General features: G+C 41.3%; 1 long non-coding RNA gene across 1 annotated transcript in view; it reads left to right on the top strand.

Moving 5' to 3' along the window:
* Nucleotides 1-1,080: 1,080 nt before the first annotated feature.
* The window catches only part of LOC131273669 (uncharacterized), a 50,153-nt gene continuing 32,418 nt past the window's right edge, over nucleotides 1,081-18,815 (top strand). Inside the window, exons 1-2 of the long non-coding RNA XR_009180946.2 lie at nucleotides 1,081-1,291; nucleotides 1,787-1,862. This is a non-coding gene — a long non-coding RNA (uncharacterized lncRNA). The remainder of the gene's footprint in view (nucleotides 1,292-1,786; nucleotides 1,863-18,815) is intronic.

An 18,815-nucleotide genomic window follows, 5' to 3' on the forward strand; every position in this document is an offset into this window, starting at 1 on the left:
AAAAACCACTAATTGCTCTCAGAGTAAAGTTTGAGGTCCTCTGTTCGGCCTATGAACTTCTATATGACCTGGACACCGTTTACTTCTCTGGCTTCATTTATTGCTCTTCTATTTGTCCCTACCCAATCCTCCAGGGACATTGACCCCTTTCAATACATATGACAAACTCTTTCCCCATCTCAGGGCTTTTTACCTGACAATATGTTCATACTGCAGCTTAAATGTCACTTCCTCAGATTAGGTTAGGTGCTCCATCAAGCATTCCCAGAGCACTCTGCACTCTGATTCACAGCACTAATCCCAATTACATTCTATCCTTATTTGTGTAATTATTTAATTTTCTCTTTCCTGCTAGACTATAGCTCCATAAGGACAGCAGTCATTTTCTGTCTTATTAAGCATGCAATAAACATTTATTACTGATTGAACAAGTAGGAGAAATAATCACTTGTCTTCAGTATCCGCCTATTTCAGGCCAAACAGTCTTAGATTTATCTACCCTCTTCCAAAAGAAACAACCACTGTGGTAAGGTATTTGGATTAATAACACCATTAAATGTTTTAGTTTGCATAGCACTTCCATTCCACGGGTGTACTCTGCAACAAAAGCTCCTTATAATGTTTTTCAGACGGCCCGAATTTTTTAACACAGGGAATTAAGTCTGATGGCTTAATAAGCTTTACCCCAAATTTAGTTAGAACTTTGTAAAATTTATTTTATTAATAGCACCAAAAGCATTCTCGACCAACCTAAAAGTGTGTCTGTTTCCTTGGGACAGCCAGCAGTAGTTACTCTTTAGATGTGGAGTAATCTAATGAGAAATAACATGGGAAGGTAAGTATTTAAAAAAAAAATCAACATTTTCATGATGAAGAAAGGAAGGAAGAAGAGGTTAAGGGAACTTGCTAAGGAGGTCGCACAGCCGGGAGCTGATGGTTAAGCCCTGGCCTGCCCACTCTCAGCCAGTGAAACGAAAAGTCTCTGGACAGGTCTGGGAGCGCAGAAGCCCAGTCGGCTGCAGCCCCTGTCGTGCTGGCCGATCACCGTCACCGACCTAGAGCGCCCGGGCGCAGTGCCCGCCCGCTGGTGCGCTCAGCGCTGTGCCCTGCGGAGAAGAAAGACGAAAACCACTCGCTCCTTCCCACAAAGAAGGAACCCTGGCGGCCAGGGTGAGACGTCTCCCCGGCCAGCACCGGGAGGCCAGGGGCACCCAGCAGGCTCGGGGTGCAAGGCCCGCCCCAGGAAAAGGCAGAGTGGGAGAAGGGCGGCGAAAGGGGGACGGGCGCAAAGGTTAGTCCCGCTGGCACGGAGGAGATAAAGGTGGGGGTAGAGGAGGAGAGAGGCAGTGTCGGCCAACGGCAATAAACAGGCCTCTCACCAGGGCCTCCGAGGAACACTGGGGAGTAGGAAGAAATAAGCCCATTAATAAACGGGAAGGGAAGGAAATGACTGCTTCAAGAATGTCTGGGGCCCCAGACTATTTTAAAAATATCTTTAGCAAGAAAGCTAGAGAGGCCCCGCATAAATAGCAGGGGATCAGTGTCAGCCTGATGGCTCTAAGAGCTCAAGCGAAGGGAGGAAAGCTTGGGAAGGCGAGGAGCCGGGAGCCGGCCTGTCCCACAGGGGAGACGGCTAGGTGCCGCCTTAAGAAAAAAAGTCCCTCAGGCTGGGTCCCTTCCCTGGGGGGCGGGAATCACACAGGCCCAGACCTGCCTAGACTTGAATCCTTTTACTAGCTCCACCAATTTCCCAAAACTTTCTACATCAAAGTTTCTTCATCTGCAGAAGGAAGCTGAGAAGGGTACCTTCTCGGAGGGCTCTTGGAATTAAACAAGAGGGTAAGAAGCTCAACAAATGGCAGGTATTTGCATTTACAATCTCTTATCTATTAAGTCCCAAATCCAAAAACCTCTGAAAACCAAAAGGTTTGGGGGTAACTCTTCTGGCAACAAAGGCTGCTTCCATCTAAGGCAGAGGCTGAGCTGAACTGCTGCTGGCTATTTATCATTTATGCTTACTCCACTTAAAGTGAATATTCATATACTTAACTGCAGAAAAATTTATGTGTTTGCTGCTCCAGACCCACTGGGGGGTGTTATGTAATATACAGTATATGACCATCATTTCTTCTCTGAAATCTAAAACATTTCTGAAACATTGTTTCCCAGGCTTCAGAGAAGAGGTTAAGGACCTATATCACTGGGAATCTCAGACCCTTATTGGGAGCAGCACAGCCTTCGTGTGGAATCCAGACCTTATAGCTCCAGAAGAATAACCTCAGAAATAAGCCCCGCCCCCCAATTTTGTGGGGGACTTAGATCCATCAGCCCTGCTCAGAAAGATGGCAGGCAAGGAGGGTGTTTAATTTATTAACTGCTAATATGGTTGTGCAACAAGCTTGATCTCTCAATTGCAAAATCCCATTTGGAAGAGGTGAAACTGTAAAGTGATCACCATTACTTGAAGTGTCAAAGTTCAGAAAATATAAGAGCTTGATGGAAAGATGTTTCCCCAAGTCAGATTGACACTAGAGTTCATGGAATTTTATTTTAAAAAGGGCACCTCTTTTATTCAGTGCTAAGTTCTTTTTTTCTATTGTGGTTTGATGTTAGTCTTTAGAAAAGATACTTGCTGTGGATTCAAAACTGGGATTTTGAGCGTACAGGTATAACAATTATGTAGCAAGACTCTGGTTCAGCAGCTTTCACAGGACAAGGAGAAATTGAAAGCACTGGAAATCTGGATGTATAGGTACTAGGAAGAATACGCTCGAACTGGGTAGCCAGGATTTGGGGGGTGAGGCAGGTGAGGGTGGTGAGGGCAGAGGTAATGATGTGTTAACCATGGGATTGGGCAGGGGTTAAAACTGTTAAAGAGGGAAAAGATGACTCTAAAGAGAAGCGGGAACACAGCTTCTGGCTCACCTGGGGCTTCTCGTGGACAGGTGAGTGTATTTGCGTGGATAGGTGTCTGTGTGTGCCACGCACACTCCTTATTGGTCCACCTTTATTCCTTGATGGCATGTCTCCCTCTACCTCCCCAGGAACACATAGGAAATTTCCATATTCCACCTACCGTGGCCATGCTCCGGCAGGAAAGACACTCCCATGACCTTGATTCATCTTGGCCCAGGGCATATGTGCCTATTTCCCAAGCTCACTTCCCAGAGCTGCCATGTTTCAGAGCTGCTGAGGTCCACCTACAGGAGGCAGGGTAGCTTGGTGGTTGATAGCACGGCCTCCCTGCGCTGGGGTTTGAACCCCGATTGTGCTTGACCTTGACCAAGTTACTTAATATCCCTAGACTGTATTTCTAAGTCTGTAAAATGGGGATGATAACAAAGTACCTGACTCCTGGGGTTTTTGTGAGGATTAATGAGATAATTCCTATAAAGCTGAGTAGGGGCCTGGCCCAACACTTTCTCCACCTGCTGTTTCCAGCACCCTCTGCTCGCAGCAGCTCCTGGGAACCCAGCCCGCCCAGCAGTCCTGCTTGGGCAGATGCCCCAGCTCTGGCTGAGGCCATCGACACTGAAGTGCAAACATCATTTCATTTTGAGGTCTCCCTGGCCAACAACTGTTCGTTTGGGGATTGCAATGGTTCATTTCATGTGTCAACTTGGCTCGCTCATGGCGACCAGTTGTTTGGTCAAACACTGGTCTAGTTTTTACTGAGGAAGATTTCATAGACGGGACTAGCATCTACAATGAGTTCACTTGAAGTAAAGGAGATTCCCCTCCACATTATGGGTGGGCCTCACTGATCAGCTGGAGGCCTTAATGGCAAGAATGAGGGTGCCGGGGATTGGAAGGAGTTATGCCTCAAGACTACACCCTCCCCTCCTTCCTGTGTTTCCAGTCTAAGGAATTCAGACTCAAGAATTTACCATTTCTCTTACCGGAATTTCCAGCCTCTGGCCTGCCACCCCCACAAGTGTGTGAGCCAATTCCTCGTAATAAACCTCTTCATATATATATATATACTTGTTTCTCTGGAGAATGCTGATTGACACAGGGATTCATTATTTTCTTAATCATATTACGGCCTCTGTCCCCAAATCCCTCGGCTGAGTAGTCCTGCTACTTCCTACTTTCCCTGCCCCGGGAAACTCTCCTGGCTGTCTTTTCTATTCTAGACCCAATGCTGGTGTGACAGTATGGGGCCAGTCTCCCTGTGTCTTTGCTCTGATGTGACAGCAGGGAGGGACCTGCATTCACAGGCCTCAGGGTGTCATCATGCCTTAGATGCCTTTTGGGGCCCTTTAAGCTTTATTGGCACAAAGGATTCAAAGGATCTTTTTCCAACGTCAGATGAGAAATTCTAGAAGAGGTATTTGAATGATGCCCTTTAGAATTTGACAAATGCTCACTTGCCTTTCTCCAGCTTCTTACTGATGTTGAGATATTTCTTTGATTGTGGGAGTTCTCATCTTTATTTTCATACTTCCAAGGCAGTTGCCTTGTCAAAAACAGAGGGTTGTAGTAAAGAGGACTTTGCCTACCTCTTGAATGGTCTCCCTGTCTCACCTCAGTCTTCAAACCTGTCGTCCAAAGGGTGGTCAAAGACACAGCTAAGGGGTTACTTAGCATGACCTTTATCCATCCCCACCCCTGCCTGGAGAACACGGGGCATGATTGCCCATTTTGAAAACAGTACTGAAATCACTTCAGTAAAATAAACATTAAGGATAAATAAACATAGGATCTAAGAATTAAGAGTTATGAGCAAGTAGATCCATGACGTACACAGCACATATTAACCCAAAAGCAGAGATTTCGTCCCTTTGACCCTTGCTAGGATGCCATCCAGTGATAATTATAACATTTGTTAAGTACTTCCTTGTGCCCGTCAGGATGACAAGCCCTTTACAACATCGTTGCTATTATGATTCCTAAAGTTATTATGGGTATTACGACCTACCTCACACAGAAGAGAAAACAGAGAGGTTAAGGAGGTCAGGAAATGACAGAACCAAGATTCAGGTCTACGTCTGTATGACTCAGAAGCCAGCCACTTGCTGCATGACTTTCCCAGTCATTGCCCTTTTTAAGGCTTATCTTAGCCATAATACAACATCGGCAGTGAATGCGGAAATGTAGCCAGATTTTCCTTCTTCTTTTAAAATTATACCATGTCTACAATGTACGGCATTTGCTGATGTTTTTCTTTCGTAGTTTCTTGTCTATTTATTCCTGTATTCATTCACTCACTTATACATTTGGCGCTCTCCTGTCTCTTTCTACAAACACACAGGAATAACTAATATAGTTGCTGTCCTTGAGGAATTCACAGTGGAATCTGTTTAAAATTTGCTGTGGCGAAATTTGCTACAAAGTGCAGATTCTTTTCCTGGAAGATAAGAGCAAAGAGAAATATGGAAGCAAAAAAAAGAAGACATCTTCCTAGAAAAAAGCCCATTGAATAAAAGGTTATTAAATGATTGTCACTTGATGAGTGCCCTGCCATTTGTGAGTTTCTGCGAGGAAGAGGAAAGTCTTCTCCATGTGCAGGATAGAGGCAAGTGAACTCTCCATTTCTGATAACAAGGGAATCAGAGCCTGTTCAGTGCCACCAAAGACCTTTTCAAACAGCATCAATATCGTTAATGAACATTTTCTGAAAGAGGGAGAGACTGGGTTACCCAGCTGCCTGACCGAGAGCCGTGAAAGCTGTCTACAAATACTTAAAGTGTGTAAGTGAAGACTTGATTGCTTTAAAACATCTAGGCGCTAACATGGTTTATCAAGATGCAGAGGGGTCTGCTGAGGCATTTCAGAGCCCCAGAAGCTTTTTATTGGTGCTCTAGGGGGTGCGGCACAAACCTACCTGTGAGTGGGGTGTAAATCCTGAGTGGAAAGGACCTCTGAGGACAGTATCAGTGAGGAGGAGATAACGCCCTGGAAGATGCCGGTGTAAGGAGAGGGCCTCCACACGCCCTCCTGACGGATCATCGGAGTTTAATAGCACTCCAGAGCAGTGGCAAGTATTCAGTAGCACTGCAGTGAGGAGAGTTTTGAAAAAGTATTGGAGAGAACATGGCGGAAAATGACTCAAACTCAGGGAAGTTAAGGGTTGATGATCCGGCTTGTAGATAACCAGGGACCTCATTTCATTTGGGTCTTCCGTAACTATCCACCTTTCCTTTATGTTCTTTGGAACTTCCCCGAAAGGGTGGAATGAGAAAAGAATACAGACTTTCAAAGTAGTTAAAACTGTCTTCTTTTGTGGCAACTCTAGTAAAAGGGTCTCTAGACGAACTTGAAACTCTAAATGATGATGAAGCTATTAAGGCTAACATTTCTTGGAACACTTATGACTATCATTTATCCAGAGAGCAGTTAATGTGGATAATTGGATTTTGGAGATATATGCACTGATTTGGGGACAAGTGGGAGTTGTTGTGTAACAAAATGGAAACACGTGGAAAGGAATTGTGTTAAACCTGGTTGTCCAAGATGAAGGCCAATGGAATAGAACTTAGATTATTAATGATCTGTAAATACCCTCAGAGAAATGGTGAATTGATGAGGCCTCAGTAAGGACTAAATTGTGTAACTACAAGTTATTTGTAACAGACCCCACCAACAACAGGGAATCAGAGCAGACCAAAAAAAAAAAAACCCCTCTGCTGCAGATGGCATGAAGACAAAGAGAACTTCCCTATGCCTTGGGTAAGAGGTGGCTAATGACTTCTTTACAAATATTGAATACTATAAGCCCTGAGCAAGGGGCAGAATGTCTTAGTTCCATCCAAAAGCTATAAATGAATTTAAATGGGAACATACGGTTATTTAACATTTCTATAGGTCTGTATGTTTGCCAAAAGATTTATAATCACTTGTTATTTAATATTCATAACATCCCTCTGAAGCAGAATTTCCCATACTGGGACTGTGAGGCCCTGGGGGTGCTGGAGGAATTCCAAGAGGGTCATGGGGATTGGAGCTATAGTATTTCAAGCAGCTGTCTGCCGGTGATGGAAAATCGAGGGCTAAAGGAGTGAGGCATGGAGCCCCCTGCACCCTTCGTTCCCTGGGCAAGTCTCCCTCTGAGACCTGGGGCCCTTTCTCAGGACCAGTGTTGCTTTCCTACAGAGTCCTAAGGTTCTGCCCAACCCCCTGTCCTTGTAGCTGCCAGCATAGCCCCTGGAAAGTGCAGCAGAGGAGAGAAGGCACAGGCTCTGGGGTCCTGTGTTTGAATTTCGGCGTTGGTCCCAGCTAGCTGTATGACTTCGGCAAGTTCTCAACCTTCTGAGTCTTAAGCGCTACATCTGAAATGGTGGCTAGTCATACTTGCTGTGCAGAGCTCTTATAAAGAGTGAATAAGATATACCCAATGGTAGGCACTTAATGATCAGTAGTGCTTTGATGCTTCAAAAAACAAGCACAAGGATCTTTTCATTTGGAAGTTATCCTTTTAATTTCTGTGATGGAAACAAGGGATACATCTATGCATATCTATCTATCTATTTATCTATCTAGATAGATAAATCTAGATATCTATCTAGATATATAACATCACAAATACTTAAATATGTATGGTGCTTGCAGATCAACTTCAGTCTTGTTTTTGAGCACCACTATTCTAAAGGGAAGTGTTATGTGATCACAGTTGAAGAAAACCAGGAGGTACTCAGCTACTCAGTAAAAAAGTTCTGTATTTTGTCTATTGGTGAGGCAGGGAGAGGAGAGAGATTTCCTTGTGTGCACCCCTGCAACTGCCAACCTCTGTCAGCTAAGGAAAAGAAAACCTAAAAATTTTCACTCACCTGCATTATATTATATTTAAGGAGAATCACAAACATAACTTGCATATAGCTGATCCAGAAAGATCTCACCTAAATTAAAGATGAATAATCCAGAGGGAACCAGCACAGTCTCTATACGTGAAAAAAGGATGAAAATTGAGAAAAGCAAATTAGAGAAAAGGTTCACTAGAAATATATTTCCACAAAACCATTGGAATTTATGACCCAACATACTGCCATGAATTAAACAAACAAACAAAACCTTAATGAAGCAGTCACCTTTAAATAAACAAGAGCTCAAGAAACATATTTAATAGCTCAGGAAATATTTGGCAATACAGCAGGAGGTGAAACAGGAACTTAGCAAAGAAGATGACTTAGAAATGAAGACTACCGAAAGCAACAGAAATGAGATGGAATCTTTTGGAAACAAGCCAAGGGCCCACAGGATTGGAATGAGAAAAATGAATGAAATTAAAAGGAAATAAGCAAAACGTTTATGAAGGATTAGAAGTAAGATGATAGATATGAAGGGCAGATAAAGACTTAAATTATACCTGATTTTTTTTTTGAGTCTTGAAAAAGAAAACCAACCAAAAGTATGAAACAGGAATAATATATTAACAAATAAATCTTTAAAGCTTTCCACATATGAAAGACCCAATATACAGATTTGAAAGGAGTGGCTGCTGCAGGAAAAATTAGCAGAGTATTCAATATTGAGAGATACCTAGAAAAAAGGGTTATTTGACTTTCAAGATACAAAAGAATCCTTTGGATTTCCTGGCAACAAGAAATTGAAAATATCAGACTGGTCTTAAGCTTCACCACAGCAACACTTAGCACTAGAAGAGATTTGAGCAATGTCTACAAAATATGAGCAAAGACTTTTATACCCAGCCAAATCATTTCCAAGTAAAAAAGCAGAAGACAAACATTTTTGAACATCCAAAAACTGAGGAAAATGGGACCAATTCCCATCTATTTTGCAAATGGACATAAAATGATACCTTTAATGAAGTCAATTTAATTTTTACATATGGGAATCTATACCTTGAAAACAGAATATACTTCCCAACTACCTTTGTATAGTCACAAAAATTAACCATACACAGGGCCACAAAGATGAATTCCAAAAATCGAAATGAGTACAGAAAAGTTTCTCTGATCAGAAAGCAATTCATCTAGAAATTAATCATAAAACCAGGGGTAAAAAAAATTCTGCCATTTGGATAATACTAATATACTCTTTCTTGAGCAGCTCTAATATCAGGGATTTATTTGAATAATAACACCTGGAAAATGAAAATATTTAATATCAGAATCTATGGGATAATCTAAAGCAAAGCTCTGAAAAAATTTAAAGGTTTAATATTAATAATAATATAACAGAAATAAAACAGCTATAAATTTGACCAAAAAGTGAAAATTTAACAAACATGTAGATTATGTATTATGTAGAAGATGAGAACTTTAAACTGCAATTTGAGAAAAAAAGATTTGAAGAAATGGAAAGACATACCTTATTCTTGAATAGGAAGACATACAGCAAAAAATTTAATTCTTCTAAAGATATCTATAACTGTAATGTAAAGCCAATAAAAACACAGGATTTTTTAAAAAAAGCTAGATAAACTTTTTTCTAAAGTTTAAAAGAAAAATCAGCAGGCATGATTCCATTTCTGGGAAGAGTGGGGTAGGTTATTTAGACCAAACTTCCTACCGAAAACAACTAAAATTTGGATAACACTTAAAAACCAAGTGATTCGTTTTTGCTGTTGACACTTTTCCATGGAAAACTGAGTTGTAAAACCAAGCTTTGGTTTCGATAGCCTCTCAGAATGAAGAAGACAGCTGTCAAAGGTCAGGGCTCACCCAGGGTAGTGGGGGCTGTCATAGGAGACCCTCACTCAACCTTAAGCTGTGATTCCCAGGGCTTTGCCCTCAGGGTAAGGGTGAACTAGAGGTACACCTCCTCCCCTGTCCCCTAGCCCAAGGGACCATGGGGAGAGTTGCCTTGATACCAAGCAAAGCAGGGAAAAGAAAGGAAAACCTGTCCCTGAATAGGATGTTGCCATTAAATCCTTGGAGAGTATTTGCAGGTATTTGCAGCCCAAATGCGTGTCATTGGAATGGGTCAAGAAACTTCAACTTTTGAATTTAGTTTGAAATAGTACCAAACTGTCGTATTTCCAAGAACCTGGCAGAATCAAGCTAATAATCTCTGAAGGCAGGTACTTTCATTCAAGGTCTCATGGATTTTTAAAAAATGATTTTCAAGGGCAGAAAGCAGTGCAGTTAAAAACCACCAAACACACCTGAAAGTAAGGCATGGTTAGCTAGTGCCAGAAAGAAAGAAAGAAAAAAACAACCAACCACCAAAAAAAACAAAAACAAAAACAAAAAATATCAGAGGAGGTTCACACAACTTTAAGGATTTAAATGATTAGATTTGCACTATAAACAGCTATGCTAACTTGGTTTAAATAAATGAAGATAAGCTTTAAAATATCTGCAAGGGGTAGGAAGCAATAAAAAGTGGCATGGCAGATTTGAAAACGACCAAATAGAATGTCTAGAAATGTAGAATACAGTATCTTAGCTTGCCAGGCTGCTATGACAAACACCTTGAACAGCAAGCAAATTCAAGGGCTTGCTTCCTTCCAAAGTCAGTAGTGTTCTGGTGCTGACTTGCCACAATCCTTAGGGTTCCTTGACTTGCTTCTCCACCTCCCATCACAGGATGCTCTCTTTCTCCTTGTGTCTGCTCTTCTGGTTTCCTGCTGGCTTCTAGCATCTGGCTCCTCCTCGTGGCTTTCTCTGATTTCTGGTTTCCAGGTTCTTCTCTTTATAAGGTCTCTAGTAATAAGAATTAAGACCCATCCTGAGTCAATTACCTCAATTTTTAACTAAAACTAACATCTTCAAAAGGTTCATTTACCAATAAATTCACATCCACAGGAATGTGGATTGAGATGATGTTTATGTCTTTTGAGGGAGTACATAACTCAACCACATACAGTAACAGACATTAAACACTCAATGGATGGACTTGGCAGCAGATTAGACACATTGGAGAAGAGAATTATAAGATTGAAGACAGTGCTAATAAATTATACAGAATTGTAGTGCAGAGGCAAAGAAATGGAAAATAAGAGAAAGAGAGGTTAGGAGATATGGAGGATAGAGAGAGAAGGTTTACCAAAAGTGTAAATTATATTTCAAAAGGAGAGAGGAAAATAGGATGGGGCAGTGGGTTGATTATTATCTATATTTAAGATAATAATATGTCTTAAAGTCAGATAAATGAAAATAAATTCACAAGCCATCATAAGAAAACTGCAGAATATTACAGACAAAGATAAACAGCCATTGTTGGAGTGGAGGATGATTAATGAGTACATGTGGTTCTACCAGATATCAGACTACATTGTAAAGTGATAGCAATTAATACCTCATGGTACTGGTACACAAATAAACAGATAGATCCATGTATTAGGATAAAGACACCAGAAACAAATCAAAGATATATGGAAATTTAGTGTATGACAAAAGTAGGCAGCTCAAATCAATAGGGAAAAGATGGCTTAGTCAGTAAATGATACTGAAATATATAGGCCTCTGGGAAAAAGTATATACTTGGTTTCTGACCTCATGTATTAGTCCAATTAAATTCTACATGGACACGAGATTTAGAAAGGGAGAAAAGATGAAAAAGTCCTAGAAGAAAAAACAATGTGTTTTAAAAATAAAGTCAAAGGTAGCAAAGATATTTTATGTATAACAAAAACCTGAGAAACTTTTCCTACCTAAAAAAAATATATGAAGTATGTATTACACAATATCATCAATGAATAAAAAATAATGAACCAGGATAAGCATGTGCAACTCACATTACTGATAAGAGACAAATTTTCCTTGAAGTGTGAAGAACTTATATAAATCAATGTGAAAATAATAATCAAATGTAAAATGGCAAAATCTATAAAACACTTTGCCAAAAGAATAAAATTAAAATGGCTTTTGTATTAGGGTTCTCTAGAGAAACAGAACTGTTTATAGAGATTGGCTCAAATGGCCATGGGGATTGAAAGATTAGAATTCTGTAGGGCAAGCTGCCAGGTTGAAAGTGATAAAATTGAAGTTATATTTCCTAGGAGAAACTGGCTGGCAGAAGAAAAGGCAGAAATATTTCTTACTGACTTCTGAAATCCTCAGTTCTGACTTTAAGCGCTCCAAATCATTGAATGAAGAGACTCCCCTCATGCTGAGGGTAATCTGCTGTGTTCATTGTAAATACACACAACTGTAGATGCAATCAACTGACTGATTATATAAATCCATCTACAAAATATCCTCACAGTAGCAATCAGATCAGTGCCTGCTTGAACAAAGAACTGGACACCATAACCTAGCCAAGTAAAGTGTGAAGTTAACCATCGTAGCTTTTAAACATATGAAAAGATACTTAACTCCATTCATAAAAAGAGAAATGCAAATTTAAACTAAAATGTGATACTACTTTTCATTCATCAGATTGGCAAAGAAGACATTTGACAGTACCTTATGTTAGTGAGGATGTAAGGAAAGAGGGTCTCTCATACATTGCTGGTGAGAAGGTAACATGGTACAATTTTCTTCCTTCTACACATCAAAATTTAAATTGCAAGCCCTTGGATCCAGAAGTTTTACATCTAGGAATATCTGTTACAGATACATTCACAAATATATGAAAAGGAGTGTTTAAGTTTATTCATTATGACATTTTTAAAACAAAACCTTGATCTCTGTCTATAGGGAACTTATTAAATACATCCTTACAATGGAGTCTTTTGCAGCTGTTAAAAAGAATGAGGCTGATCTATATATAAGAGCATGGAATAAGCATCAAGATTTATCACCAGGTGATTAAATCAAGGTGCTGAAAGGTGAGAATACTCTGTTACCATTGTGGACAATGTATACATATTTGCTTGTATTTGCGTAGGACTACCTGTGGAAGCATAAACAAGAACTTGGTACTGTGGGGACCCAGGCCTAAGGACAGGTGGGGGAGAAAGAGTTACTTTTACTGCATACCCATGGGTACCTTTGGAATGTTTTAGCATGTGCCTATATCATCTCTTCCAAATGTGTGTGTGTGTATATATATATGAGTTCTCCATCAAAGAATCTGCCTCACTGGTTTTAAAGTATTCACTTTGGGCCCTTTCCCATTCACCCACTCATACCTCCAACCTTCACTTCTACCAAAAACTAAAATCAAAAGCAGAAATATGTATTGCCAGAGAGGGAAGATGGGGAATGAGGTGGGAACAGAGATAGGAATCTCTAGTCTCTGTAAAATCAAAGCACAATCATGATCCATCTGCAATATCATGGGAAAAATGATAAACTTTGTTGAGTTATTACAGAGCAGCATTTTTGTCTGATTTCCACAGTAATCACAGACCTATACCAATTATAGCTGTGAAATATGGGGAAAAGGGGTTCAAAGTACTGGAAGAGACTTCTCAACTTGCTTTGGGCTCAGCCAAACTAGAATGTGCTCCATTCTGTGAAGAGAGCTACTCACCGACTGCCTCTGTGGGCGCTAGGGTTTTCAGTGTCATTTGGGGCTACACAGCACTGGTACACACACTTGACAGTACCAGAAAGGTGTTGTTCATTTTAACTGCTGTAGCAGTTTGATATTGTTATAAATTCCAAAAATAGATATTGTATTTTATTTGTAAACTGGTCTGTACCTGGGCATGATTAAATTATGATTAGGACTTTGATTGGGCCACGTCAGTAGGGTATTGATAAAAGGCATGGCAAAGGACAGAGTTGGGGGTTTTTGATGCTGGGGTTTTGATGTTGGAGTTAGATGCTGAAGTCTTAAGCTGGAGCCCCAGGAAGTAAGCACACAGAGGAAAAAGAAGCAAGCCCTGGGAAGAGAGGATCCATAAGCCCAGAGAGAAGTAACCTATGCTTTGTGGCCTGGTATCTGTAAGCTCCTACCCCAAATAAATATCCTTTATAAAAACCAACCAATTTCTGGTGCTTTGCACCAGCACCTCTTTGGCTGACTAGTACAGAATTTGGTATCAAGGAGTAGGGAAGTGCTTTTGCAATTACCAAAATGTTGGAATGGTTTTATAAATGCATAAAGGGTATTTCTGGAAGAATTGTGAAGTGCTTAATGGAAGAGGCCTAGATCACTTTGAAGAGACTATTGATAGCAATATGGATGTTAAAGAGACTTTTTATGATGCCTTAGAAGTAAATGATGAAACTATTATTGGAAACTGGAGGAAAGGTGATCCGTGTTTTAAAGTTGCAGAGAACTTAGCAAGATGAACCCTTGATGTTTTACGGAAGGCAGAATTTGAAAATGGTGAGCCTGAGCATTAAACTGAAATAATTTCCAGGAAAACGGACTTGGCCCAGTGGTTAGGGCATCTGTCTACCACATGGGAGGTCCGCGGTTCAAGCCCCGGGCCTCCTTGACCTGTGTGGAGCTGGCCCATGCGCAGTGCTGATGCGCGCAAGGAGTGCCTTGCCACACAGGGGTGTCCCCCACGTAGGGGAGCCCCATGCGCAAGGAGTGCACCCATAAGGAGAGCCGCCCAGCGTGAAGGAGGGAGCAGCCTGCCCAGGAATGGCTCCACCCACACTTCCCGTGCCGCTGACGACAACAGAAGTGGACAAAGAAACAAGACGCAGCAAAAAGACACAGAAAACAGACAACCGGGGGAGGGGAGGAGGGGAGGGGAATTAAATAAATAAAAATAAATCTTTAAAAAAAAAAAAAAAAAGAAATAATTTCCAAAGTAAACCCAGAGAATGCGGCTTGGCTTCTGCTTGCAGCTTATAGCAAAATGCTAGATGAGAGAGATATGCTGAGGAATGAACTGTTGGGCACAAAGAAAACAGAAACAGATTCTGGAAATTCCAAGCCTCTAGAAATCAAGCTCCCAGATGAAAGTGCCCCACTGGAGGACTTAACTAAACTTGGAACTTGTACATCAGGATGGAAGATGCAGTTATCTAAGAAAGACTTGTGGTAAGTCTTACTGTCTGATAGCTTGGACCCCTGCTTCCTGCATGCCAAACCAACAAGTTTTTTGAGAGAGCTGTATGAACAAAACCACTGTCGGTTTGGACTAAAAGGGATATGGAAAGGAGAGACTGAAGGAGAAAAAGCTTTCAGAGGAAAACCATGGAAGCTGGGATCTGGAATTAAGGCATCACCTTGGGCCAAGAGAGGAAACCCACCCATGTGTACAGAGAGGGTGAGTTTGCCCGAGCAGTTGAAGAGGGTGGATGTTCCCACCCAATGTTTGGGGAGAGTTTTGCCATTCCAGGGTGCAAAGAAGGTGGAGCATGTTCCTCAAGCCATTAGGGAAGTTAAGGTCTGAGAGGGGTGGATCTGTTCCCAATGGATTAGGGACTGCCAGCTGGTTAACTTGTTGCTCTGAGAAGGTTTAGCCTGTATGCCAAAGGTTGGGGGAATGTTGTCTTCATGTCACTGTACTAGGGGGGTTAAGGCTCTTAACCTAAAGATTGGGTAAGGTGTGGCAATCAACGCTCTTGGAGGGTGAGGTCTGGGGTTTGGTTGACACCCAGATGCTGGATGAGGGTAGAACCAAGAAAATGGCCATTGGGCAAGCTATGGAAAGGGTGGGTTCCCATAAGGCACCAAGGAGAAGAAATCATCATCTTAAAAATGACTCTCAGACTTTGAAATCAAATGGAGGATGTCCTGCAGGTTTATTGAACTGTTCTGGACTCATAACTTATGTTTCCCTCCCAATTTCTCCTTATTGTAATGAAAATTTTTATCCTTTGTCTGTCCATTTGTGTATTGGAAGCAGATAAATTGTTTTGTAAGTTTCAGATGTCAACATCCAGGTGAGACTTTGCCGCAAGACAAACTGTATTTCTTTAAATTGATTGTGATATGATTAAGTACTTGCATTGTTACTGATCTAAGGTTTTTTAATATTGTAATGCCTTTTTTTAATTTAGAGGGTGGAGTGTGGCAGTCTGATATAGTTATGAATTCCAAAAATAGATATTGGATTATATTTGTACACTGGTCTGTACCTGGGCATGATTAAGTTATGACTAGGGCTTTGATTGGACCATGTCATTAGATGTTGAGTCCTTACCCCTTGGCGGGTGGGGACTCACAGATAAAAGGCATGGCAAAGGACAGAATTGGGCTTTTTGATGCTGGAGGGTTTTTTTTTTTTTTTTTTTAAGATTTGTTTATTTATTTCTTTCCCTTTCCCCCCTTCCCCAGTTGTCTGTTCTCTGTGTCTATTCACTGAGTGTTCTTCTTTGTCCGCTTCTGTTGTTGTTAGCGGCACAGGAATCTGTGTTTCTTTTTGTTGTTGTTGCATCATCTTGTTGTGTCAGCTCTGTGTGTGTGCAGCGCCATTCTTGGGCAGGCTGAACTTTCTTTCACGCTGGGCGGCTCTCCTTATGGAGTGCGCTCCTTGCGTGTGGGGCTCCCCTACGTGGGGGACACCCCTGTGTGGCACAGCATTACTTGCACACATCAGCACTGTGCATGGGCCAGCTCCACACAGGTCAAGGAGGCCCGATGTTTGAACCGTGGACTTCCCATGTGGTAGGTGGATGCCCTAACCACTGGGCCACATCCCCTTCCCTTGATGCTGGAGTTTTGATGTTGGAGTTTGATGCTGAGTCTTAAGCTGGAGTCCCTGGAAGTAAGCACACAGAGGAAAAGGAAGCAAGTACTGGGAAGAGAGGAATCCAGGAAGCCTGAACCCTCACAGAAGTCGTGAGCCATCTTGCTCCAAATATACTTTGGTGAAGGAAGTAAACTATGCTTTATGGCCTGGTATCTGTAAGCTCCTACCCCAAATAAATACCCTTTATAAAGATCAACCGATTTCTGGTATTTTGCATCAGCACCCCTTTGGCTGACTAATGCATCTGCGGACAACAAAATTTTATATTTGAGAAATTTGAATTCATATTATACAATGGATTGTTCATTGACAAGATAATCTAAAGTTGTCTACATAAATTATATTATTGAAAAGTATTTATTGACTTTTCTAGTTGTTACTACAAGAATCTATGCAAATGCTTGTTCTTCAGAAAGTGTGACCTGCCCTTGGTGACAAATTAACTGAATGAATAATTATTTAAATAAAGTTGTGATAAAAGCATCAAAGGAAAAAGTATATAATGCTATGAGAGTAAGACACAGGGGAACCCAGCTGCTCCTAAAGAGACTGAGACAACTTCCCTGGAGAAAAGACCTTTAAACCAAGAAACGAGAATCAGCCAGGTGAAGAATGTGGTGGTGGTGGCGATGGTGGTGGTGGGGATGGACATTGTAGCAGAGGGAATATCACATGAGGTACGATATGGTAAGAAAGAGCTTGACATAGTTGAAGACCGGAAATAACAAATCAACCAACACACAAACCAAGCAGTGTGTCTGGATCACAGTGGGGCAAGGGAGGATTAGTGTGAGATGATGCTGCAGATACTCAACAAGTTATGGTTGAATGGCTTTATAAATGGAGGTGTTACTTGCTTAACATGGGCAGAACTCCATCTCATTCATTATTCTATGTATTTCTTGGTGCCCCACAAATGGAGCACTGACCTGGGTTGTGTGGCAAAGCTTTTGTCCTTGTCGTCATATTGCCTGAAATAGAGACTCAGAAGAATGTTTTTCTATCACACACACACAAAAATCCTGATAGAAATAAATGGTTCATGCTCAACTCCTTCTAGAAAGTCTCCAATTTCATTATGTGAAAAGTTCAGCAACTAGAACAAATGACTAACAACCTGCAACGTGTGATTTTTCAGGACTTGACCTTGATGCCTGATGGCTGAGTTAATGGCCCCAAAATGAGTAAAAGCATTTTACTGAACCCGAAACTCTGGGATTAAGTGTCAGTCATATGGATGGGTGCTGGAGCAAAGGAAATATTTAAACAAATGCTCAGCTCTAGACTAGGTAACTCATTCACTCATTGGTAGCTTTTAGGTGACTTCTTTGGGGGTGGTTTTCATTTTGTATGGTAAGTGTTTGGGAAAGCATTTGCAGAAGTCCCATAGGTCTTACTACACTAGAATCTTTTGGGAGTTGCAAGTAGAAATGGATCAAGTAAGATGATTGTTCAAACAAGCCAGTCCTGTGTTTAGAAGCAGCATGTACATGGCGTTATTGACAAAAATGAGTCACTGAAGGAAGTATGTGGATGGATGTGAAAAGAGAGGAGAGAACCCTAAAATATAACAGTTCCACCGAAGAGTGGAGCTCGAAACAGAGTTTATGTCACACTTGGCTATTTCTAATAGCCCAGTTAAAAGTGGGAAGTGAACGGTCGCTGCTGGTAACTGGCTCTCTGTGAGCAGTATGGACATAGAGGTGGCTCTGGCAGGGTCCAGACTTCAGAAGAGGTGGCATAGGCGTCCACCTAAATTTCCAGACCCATGAAGACCTTCTGATCCCTTACTCCCCATGAAAGCTATGCCTGAAATTTCATGCTGAGCACCCATTCCTTTAGCTAAAGACTTTGATCTGCAATAAATCAGGACAATGCGTTTGACTATTATCAATTATACATTCAAAGGTCATTGGGGCTCCAAGGCTGGTTAGACTTTGTTTTCTTTTTTTCTTTCTTTTATCTCCCACTGTTCTGTAAGCTTCATGGGGACAGAGACCTTGTTTTTCTATTTTCTGTTTCAATCTCGTGTCTAGCAAAGAGTAGGGAATAAATGAATTTTTGAGGAAAAATAGAAGGAATGTAATTAACCCAGCCCCTTAATTTGCAGACAAGAAAACTGAACAGGGAGCAAACTCTCATCCAGAGTCTTGCAACGAGCAAGCAGAAATGGGATTGAAATCAGATTTTCCAACTCCTCGCCCAGTGCTCTGTCCTCTTCAGTAAGTTACCAGTATGACTCGATTCATTAGGATTAGAACGGAAAACACATTTCACTGAGGGTCAAGGAGAACAAACATGAGGTCAAGGACCACTAGAGTAGGGGTACTATATGAGGAGGGTCTTTGGGGGACAAAATATG

Source organism: Dasypus novemcinctus, chromosome 16 (genome assembly GCF_030445035.2).
Source record: "Dasypus novemcinctus isolate mDasNov1 chromosome 16, mDasNov1.1.hap2, whole genome shotgun sequence".
Classification (NCBI taxonomy): Eukaryota; Metazoa; Chordata; class Mammalia; order Cingulata; family Dasypodidae; genus Dasypus; species Dasypus novemcinctus.